This window comes from Dipteris shenzhenensis, chromosome 5 (assembly GCF_047967505.1).
Source record: "Dipteris shenzhenensis isolate YYH24624 ecotype China chromosome 5, Dip_SZ_1.0, whole genome shotgun sequence".
Classification (NCBI taxonomy): Eukaryota; Viridiplantae; Streptophyta; class Polypodiopsida; order Gleicheniales; family Dipteridaceae; genus Dipteris; species Dipteris shenzhenensis.
This window is the reverse complement of record NC_141600.1, coordinates 19,641,452-19,650,465: the sequence shown is the minus strand read 5'-3', so window position 1 is coordinate 19,650,465 and position 9,014 is coordinate 19,641,452. Positions and strand designations below refer to the sequence as shown.

The 9,014-nt window shown below is 38.8% G+C and overlaps 1 long non-coding RNA gene across 1 annotated transcript; it reads right to left on the bottom strand.

Moving 5' to 3' along the window:
• Window positions 1-497: 497 nt before the first annotated feature.
• Window positions 498-1,074, bottom strand: LOC147901722 (uncharacterized). Its single transcript, XR_015540972.1, has 3 exons — window positions 902-1,074; window positions 727-776; window positions 498-599 (listed from the first exon to the last, which is right to left on the bottom strand). It is a non-coding gene; the product is annotated as an uncharacterized LOC147901722 (long non-coding RNA).
• Between the last annotated feature and the right edge of the window lie 7,940 nt (window positions 1,075-9,014).

Sequence of the window (9,014 nt, the reverse complement as noted above, 5' to 3'; positions counted from 1 at the left end):
CTTTGTGTTGTTGTGACGAAACATGATTTGACTTCTAGTTAGAAAAGCACAAGTTTCAATGGTGAGAATATATGCATCACTATCGTATAAAATATGAATAGGGAAATTAAACGCATGCTTGTTCAATAAGCTACTTGAAGATCTTTAAACAAAAAGATATAATAATAGTTTGGGAAGATAAATTGACCTAGAGGTCTCAATTCAACCTCATGGCTTTGGAGTGGGATAACACACTAGTTAATAGCAATATTACTAGCTTGCAAAAATAAAATCCATGTTGAGGTAAGGTTTCTTTATTTTTGAATGTTATTGCTGTTGATTGGTGAGCGCTAGAGTCTAAGTAAAAGTGAGGCATTCCGGGTTTTGAAAGATCACAAATCAAATTTAATGAATATAGTTTTAAAAGATAAAATGACAGTTTTTGGTGCAGCTGTAATCTGTTTTGCTGTACATTTTTGGTGCTGAATCGAGCGGCATCAGCAGATATCCGCACAAACCTAATCTGGATGCGCAACCGGCTCCTCTGCCAGCCCTCGCTTAATGCTGCAATCCTCCCCAACACATGCCGGATGTTCCACTGGATTGTTCCCTTCTTCTCCCTGCAAAGTCCCGACACTTTGGAGTTAGAGGTGACTGTAACAAGCTCTAGATGTTCGAAACTGTGTGAATGTGTTCGATAAGAGTTTTCGCGGACAGGCAAACAAAATCGACGAACAAGTTGACCACCTTCTTCAAGTTTGGAAATGGGCGGTCATAGAAACGCAATCGACTGAATTCTGCAAAGTTTTAGAAGCAGAAAGCAAACGAAATTAGTCGATGCCGTTCAAAATGATAAACCAGAACTATGCAGCGGCAGAGGCAATGCAAATTGATTCAATGCGGGGAAGGAGCTTGTTAGTACCAGAAGGTGAAGGACGCGCCAAGCAGGAGGTAGCAATGAGAGAAATGAAGAGGAATAGCAGCAGGCTACGTCGCAAATTACTGGCATGAGCTGCCATGGCTAGCATTCAGTCGATGAAAAGAGGCGATTCGGAAACAAGGCGAGAGGAAAATTGGTTTTAGAAATCCACGAGGAAGAACTCTTGCAGTTACTATTTGTGTTCACTATCGATGAGCTTTTGAGGTCTCGAAAGGGTTCCTAACATAGAGCCTCCAAAGTCCAACCGAAGCGTGTTGGAAGCGTTCTACACGTTTCTCTCCGTGTGAAGTTTAACTCGTAATTCATTGGGTTCTAGATCTTTGACGTTTCCATCATATGCATTAACTCCCTTTCACTTTCTTATGCTTAGCATCCTTTCCATGACTACAACCCACCTATCCTTATTCACATGGAAGATAATTGTGAGTTTGAAGGAGTGGAATTTCCCAAAATATATATTTATATATGTGATAGACCAAGCCAAGCACCTTGATGTATGATGACTCTATTTAACCCATCTCTCTTTGGTTTGATCCCTCACTCCATACGAGCCTATTCACGCGGGAGCCCTGTCAAGGCTGACCAGAAACCAGGTGTCTTTTGCTGACCCCTACTCAAGAGCAGGGGCTTAGGCAACAAAAACCACTACATGCGATCCTAATTCGAAATATGGCATCTAGCCTAGCTTGCAACCTAGTCCCTTCGCGTGAAAGGTTCTAATCACCACCAAACACTTACATTTTTGATACACTAGTCCAAGGGGTCACTAACAAATATGTAAGATAGCACATGCAATCAACATAAGGGTTTTATATATTGTAGATACTTATTGGTGCAAATCTCTCTCAATTGTGACTACATCTTACTATTTCTTAAGGAAGCAAATACCATACTTGCCATGTGGCAGAGATATGGATGTTAGGCAAGTGGCTCGAGGAGCAATTTTAGAGGTTCGGAGTGAAATTCTGGAGGTTCGGTGGAAAAGTGCCACATGTCACCTAGCGTAGGAAGAGGAGTGGTCGCGTGAGTGCCACATGGCATGGGGCAGAAACAGGAGTAGAGGGATAGCGCTGAATTGCCACATGGTAGAGAGCGATATGGCTGATCCATGACGTCGATGGGCAGCAGGCAGACTACAGAGGGCAGAGTGTAGGAGGGTCCAGGGCGCACACATGGCAGAGGCGTGGAGATGCAGAGGGGGCAGAGCGCAGGGGGAGCCAGAGCAGACACATGAGTTTATGTGCAGTGAGTAACTGCACAACGCTCACGCATCAGCTTGCACCACATGGCGCAATAGAATAGGGGGATTTGGCATGATTTCACGCATCTATGCAACTCATGCACATGTGGCATGGGTGACCAACACTGACGTGGCGACACACTGGACTCTGCAAACTGCGCAGAAGACGGCGACATAGACTACGTACACTCCCAGATGTGGCATAGAGACTTCGATAATACATATTTAAATATACATTAAAATAAAAACAAAGATAATATATTAGATATCTATAATAAAAATATTATATATATAGAGACAGAGAGGGAGGACGACAAGGAGAGATGGAGAGAGATATAGAGAGAGGGGGAGAGAGAGAGAGAGAGAGAGAGAGAGAGAGAGGGAGGGGGAGGGAGGGAGGGAGGGAGGAAGAGAGACGACAATATGGGGGGAGAGAGAGAGAGAGAGAGAGAGAGAGAGTGGGTGGGAGCAAAGAGAGCAAGAGGAGAGAGGGCGATATGGAAAGGGGGGGTAGGGAGAGAGAGAGAGAGAGAGAGAGAGAGAGAGAGATAGAGATAGAGAGAGAGGACGATAAGGGGGGGGGAGAGAGAGAGAGAGAGAGAGAGAGAGAGAGAGACCAAGAGACCCTGCACGCAAGAGGGAGATAAGGGGGGGAGAGAAAGAGGGGGGGGGGAGAGAGAGAGAGAGGGGGGGGGGAGGGAGGAGGGGAAGGAGAGAGAGAGAGAGCACGAGACGAGAGAGATAGATAGATAGAGAGAGAGAGAGAGAGGACGATAAGGGGGGGAGAGAAAGAGGGAGAAGGAGAGGAAGCGAGAGAGAGAGAGAGGGGGGGGGGGAGGGAGCAGAGAGACCAAGAGGAGAGAGGGCGATATGGGAAGGGGGGAAGGGGGACAAAGAGAAAGAGAGAGAGAGAGAGGACGATAAGGGGGGAAGAGAGAAGGGGGAGAGGGAGCAGGCGAGAGAGAGAGAGAGAGAGAGGGAGAGCTACAGCAAGAAGAGATAAGGGGGGGAGAGAAAGAGGGGGGTGGGGAAGAGAGAGAGAGAGAGAGAGAGAGAGAGAGGGAGATATAGAGAGAGAGAGAGAGAGCAAGAGCCAGAGCAATAGAGAGAGAGCACAAGAGGAGAGAGGAGAGAGGAGATGGAAGAGGAGAGAGAAAACGAGAGAGAGAGAGAGAGAGAGAGAGAGAGAGAGAGATTCCGATAAACAAAAAATCAATATATATTTTATATTTAAATTAAAAAACTTATATATACATACATATGTCATACATATATACATATTTATTTATTTATTTATTTTTATTTATATATACATATATACATATAATGTATTTGTTTATATATATTTACTAAAACAAAAATATGTATTTTTTTTATAAACAAATTTTTATTTCTATATATATATATAGATATAAACAACTATATTTATACATATATATTTATATATTTTACATTTATAATTATATTTACATATATATATATTTAGATAATCAAAAAAAACATATATATATATATATATATAGATAGATAGATAGATAGATAGAAAGATAGAGAGAGAGAGAGAGAGAGAGAGAGAGAGAGAGAGAGAGGGAGAGGGAGAGAGGGAGACAAAGAGAGGAAAGTGAAATTCCTCAAAGTTTGAGATTTGTAAATGAAACCTTAAATTTTATTAAAAGAATCTACGATCGCAACTTTGAGACCCGGCGGAGCGGGTCTTTAACCCGGCGTAGACGGGTCAAGTTACTTGTTACAACAATGGACAGTAAGAAGATATGTCCTTTCTAACTTCGCCTTTAGTATGTATGTATGTATGTATGTAGCACATATGTATGCATGCATGCATGCATGCATGATCCTTATATGTATGTATATATGTATAAACAGATAGATACACATATTGCATAGGGTCCCTTTCACTCATACTCATGTTAAAATGTGAACCTAGTACAAGAGCATGTTTTATCCATAGTATGACCTTCATCTGCCTTAGAAGGACGTTGCAATACTTATCTTACAAAGTATGTTCATATGAAACTATGGAAAAGCAACTTGCATGGTGAGCAAGAAACCCAAAGATTCAAATGCAAGATTTCTTACAGACTAATTACACAAAATTGGCCAAATTGTGTATGCCATGCCCCATTATCTAAATGGCACTTGAGGAAGCTTATATCATCAATATCCCATATATAACACACTATTCAAAATTTCTCGACTGTCTCTCTTTGTTTGTACTTTTTTTTTAAAAAATATCCCCTTCACTCAATACCACTTGGTGAACTCCAATTAAATTGAGGTTTTTGGAGCACTAAATGACTCACTTCTACACAAATATGGCCTAAAAAAGCAAAAAATTCCCCAAACTTGTAAGTGGTAATACATCATGATGGGTAAGTTTGCAATAAAATGGTTGATGAAAGAAGTATAAGTAGTTTTTTCTTTAGTCCAAGTCTATTGTCTTGGTCATGGTAGAGAAGAAATAAACTAAAAATCTCCTAAAAATAGCTTTATCCTCTACTAAAGTAGAATATAGCTGTGGAATTCAAGATTGGAATCACATAAGCATAGACTCTAGCATTAAATTTTGGTAAGGCTAAGGAGAGGAGGGCTCTGGAGAAAGCCAAGCAAGCAAAGGAAGGAGTTGTTGTGGGAAAACTTATAAGGAGGTGAGATTTAAAGTTGTAGTAATAGAATAGTCATATATGGAATGTTTCTTTTGCAGCATTCATCAAAGGGAAGGAGACCAAAATCAAAGAATAGATTGGATATGGATCATACAAGAACATCAATCAAGTTTCTTTGATGCGTTGCCCTAGCTTATTGCAACATAGATGCTAATGCTAGTAAGCACTACAAGGGCAACATTGGCTCGTAGATGAGAGGCACAAAGAGAGGTAGCCATGTAGATAGCACACACTATGCTTGTTGTCCGATTGTTGTGGCATGAGAGGAGCCCATATGGACCATCATGACAATATTCAATGGTGGGAAATTTCTTAAAGTTCATCCTACCATGGACTAAAGGTCTCTTCAGGTGGTATCTAGAAAATGTGATGAAGAGTCCTGTAGGTGGTGTGTGGGCAATACATTAAAGGGAGGTGTAGCTCGAGAAGAGCATAGGTAGAAGCCAAGTTAGCAAATGCAATCGTAGGGGATGTGCTAGAGAGGATCAGTGTTTTTAGCACCAATGCGCACCATGTGATCCATTCTGTCCTTGTTAAATTAGCATGTTTTCATGAGGCTTAATGGTTCCATAAACAACATCTTGCTAGATTTCACAACAAATGGTGCATGTCAAGTGGGAATAACTAATTGAGAAATAGTGTAAGATATTTGAGGATTGTAGAAAGGACTTTAGAAAATTAAGAGAAAATCCTAGAGATTAAGAAGTATTGATTAGTGTATCCTCAAGTGTAAGCAAGACCATCTCAAAAACATTTCCTTGCACCTCGCAATCTAATGTATATACATGTAGTTAAATATCAATGAGACATTGGTGCAATTTTTCTTCTTGAATGCTTACATGTATTTCAAAATCATTGGATTGCATCAAAGTGCATCCTCAAGTGTAAGAAAAACCATGCTCAAACACATTAGCTTACACCAAGTGGTGGGTTTTTGCAATGCGATGTGTTTGCGAGGCATTTTTTATAGCCCACAATCTAATGCGTACACACTTAGTTGGATTATGAATGATTTTTCTTCAATGTTCACAAGTATTTCAAAAATAATATCCACATGCCTAAGAAATCTCTTCTAAAGTATGTTGCAATGAATATTGGTAGTAAGATAATGGCAATTAACCCTATAGAGAGAAAAACATGTCAGGTCACAATGGATGTGAACTTAATGAAAAATATTGGTAGTAAGATAATGGAAATTAATCCTATGCATGTCAGGTCACAATGGATGTGAACTTAGTGATGGAATGCTAGCCATGTGGCCCATCAAAGAGATGGACGTTGTAGTGAATCTTACAAATTATTGTAAACATTTATAATGGTGATGCAATATAATCCATTTTTGCCTAATGAGTACCACAATTAGAGATTATATCGAGTGTAGATGATTACATAAAATTTCATGTTTAAGTCATCAAATCTATTGCATCCTTCCATGCATTATAGCATTATCTTGTGTCATATATGTGCATTATATTGCACATCATTACGTGAGAGATGTTGCATCATATGAGCATCATATCATGTATCATACATTATTTAAAACATGAAACATCATATGTGTCATAAAACTTAAAATGTGAATGTAATACAATTTATGCATTTGGATTAAATATGTTTGTGTGTTTGACTTTATGTGTGGAGAACACACTCAAATCTCTTGATCAATTCAAGCAATTAATAATCACTCATACATTACTCATATGTGACTAGTTCACTAGCTTCCAATGTCAATAGGGATAGGTGGGTTGTCAGCATGTCTAAGCATAAGAAAGACAAAGGGAGTTAATCCATATATATATATAGATATGGGGGCTCTCATAGAAAAAATGAAGAGCTGCTAGAAAGGTGAGGTGAGTGTTCACCTGAATGTCAAAGCTTTAGAACCCAATGCGTGGCCACTTAAACTTCAAAAGGAGAGAAAGATCTAGAACGCTATCAACGTGCTTCGATTGGACTCTCTAGGCCTTATGATAAGAACCCCTTGGAGTCTTTCAAAAGATCAATTGTACTCGAAGAGTTTCTATTGGAGGCTTCAAAAACCCATGGATAGTAAATGTACTACAAGACTTTGTTACGTCTATTTCTAAACCTTCTTTTCGTACACCTCGTTACTTCTTTCCGTTTACTGAATTCTAGCCATGGCAGCTCATGCCAGTAATTTGCGACGTAGCTTGCTCCTATTTCTCTTCATCTCCCTCCTCTCTTGCTCCTGCTTGGCGCGCCCTTCACCTCCCTGTACTTAAAAGCTCCTTCTCCGCATTGACAAAACGATATATTCCAATGCGTTGCCTCTGCCGCCGTATAGCTTCGGTTTCGTTTTGAACAGCATCGCCTAATTTCGTCTTTCTGCTTCTAAAATTTCGCAGAATTCAGAAGACTGCGTTTCTATGACCGCCAATTTCCGAACCTAAAGAAGGTGGTCGCTTGTTCGTCGATTTGTTTGCCTGTGCGCGAAACTAGTCTCTCATTGAACAAGTTTCGAACATCTAGGATTCAGCTCTAACTTCAGGGTGTTGCGATTTGGCAGGGAGCAGAAGGAAACAATCCAGTAGAGGATCCGGTATGCGTTGGGGAGGATTGCAGAATTAAGGGAGGGCTGGCAGAGAATTAAGCGAGGGCTGGCAGAGGAGCCGGTTGCGCATCCAGACTATGTTTGTGCGGATATCTGCTGATTCAGCACCAAAATTGTGATTTAATCGAAACTAGTTAAATTCTTTATTAATGACTGGAATTACGTACAATATATTTAAATTTCAGATAAGAATGCCTTATAGCAAACATAATGGTATTTTTTATGGACATGGTCTAAGCAATACTCTTTGAGATTCAAAGTGAGCCTTTACGTTAAATCTTTTAAATCAATCATGAATTCTTTTGATAAAGAAACTATTGTGTAATATAGCCTAACCCCTCACATGGAGAACTCACAAACTAGATCCGAGAAGGTAGCTGTATTGATGATAGAGACTATGAAGAGCATGTTTTATTTTGATTTTTTGATTTATGTAAATGTTATAGAAAGAAGCAAGTCGAATGGCTTAAGCACAAAGTGATTTGCTTATAGCATTTAGTTATTTGAATTGTACATGTAACATTTTTCAATTTGCATTCAACACAAGTTATTTGAATTTAGCAAATACCAATTTAAATTTAACACATAGCAATTTGCTTTTATTTAGCATATAGCAAATCGGATTTGGTTAATAACTCTTTGCATTTTACGCATAACAATTTGCATTTAACATAGCACTTAGCACTTTGCATTTAGCAAATAACCACATATATAGTGTGGGGGGCACAGCTGTCTAATTACTGTGTTTAATGTTTGGCATGTCATCATTGAGATCTCATCACTTATTATGGTTTTTGCATTTTGCAATTCTATGTATCGTTCGTCTGACACTGGTAAAGAGGCACGAAACATATCGTGTCTCTTTGGTAGAGCAAACTGATGATGGGCAGTAGTTATTATTGGAATTGTTATAAATGGAGTTATATATCAATAAAAACATGATGCTTTTGTAAGCATTTTTTAATACAAGTTATACATGAATTATTTTATGTGTATTGAAAAAAGTAGTAATGTTTTGAAGACCAAAAAAAATGAGTAATATATGTTATGAATTAAGAGTCCTTCAAGAGTATGGTGTAACTATAGTTTGAAATAGGAAGTCCTTTACATGTATTGAAAATGGGCTTCTACTTAAATATACTAGATTATGTCTCTATTTTTGAGAAAGTGAAATTTTTTGGTAGATGCTAGATTTCCACTGAGGTTATTGTATCCATATTTCGAGTCGGTTGTGTTTAGTTCTCTTATGTATTTCTCTTCGAGTGTATCAGCTTTGCTTTTAAAGTTTGTGGTGGCTAGGATTTCTATTTTAAGGTTCGAGTCGAACGGTTTGTACCTGTTAACATAATGTTTCAATTTTAATGGAGGATTCGTTTGGTGTTGTGCTATCCATTTTTCAAGATTTCCAGTTTGTCCAATATATCTTTTTTCTATAGCAATACATAGAATAGAATATATGTAATATGGGCCTTTTGTGCCTTTTTCTTTGTCTTCTTCGCGATTTCCTATTTGAAATAGCAAAATGAAGTACGATGAGTTTTTCTTGTATGTTAGAAGATGAAGTTTATATGTATTTTAAGATATGGAGTCAAGAATGTA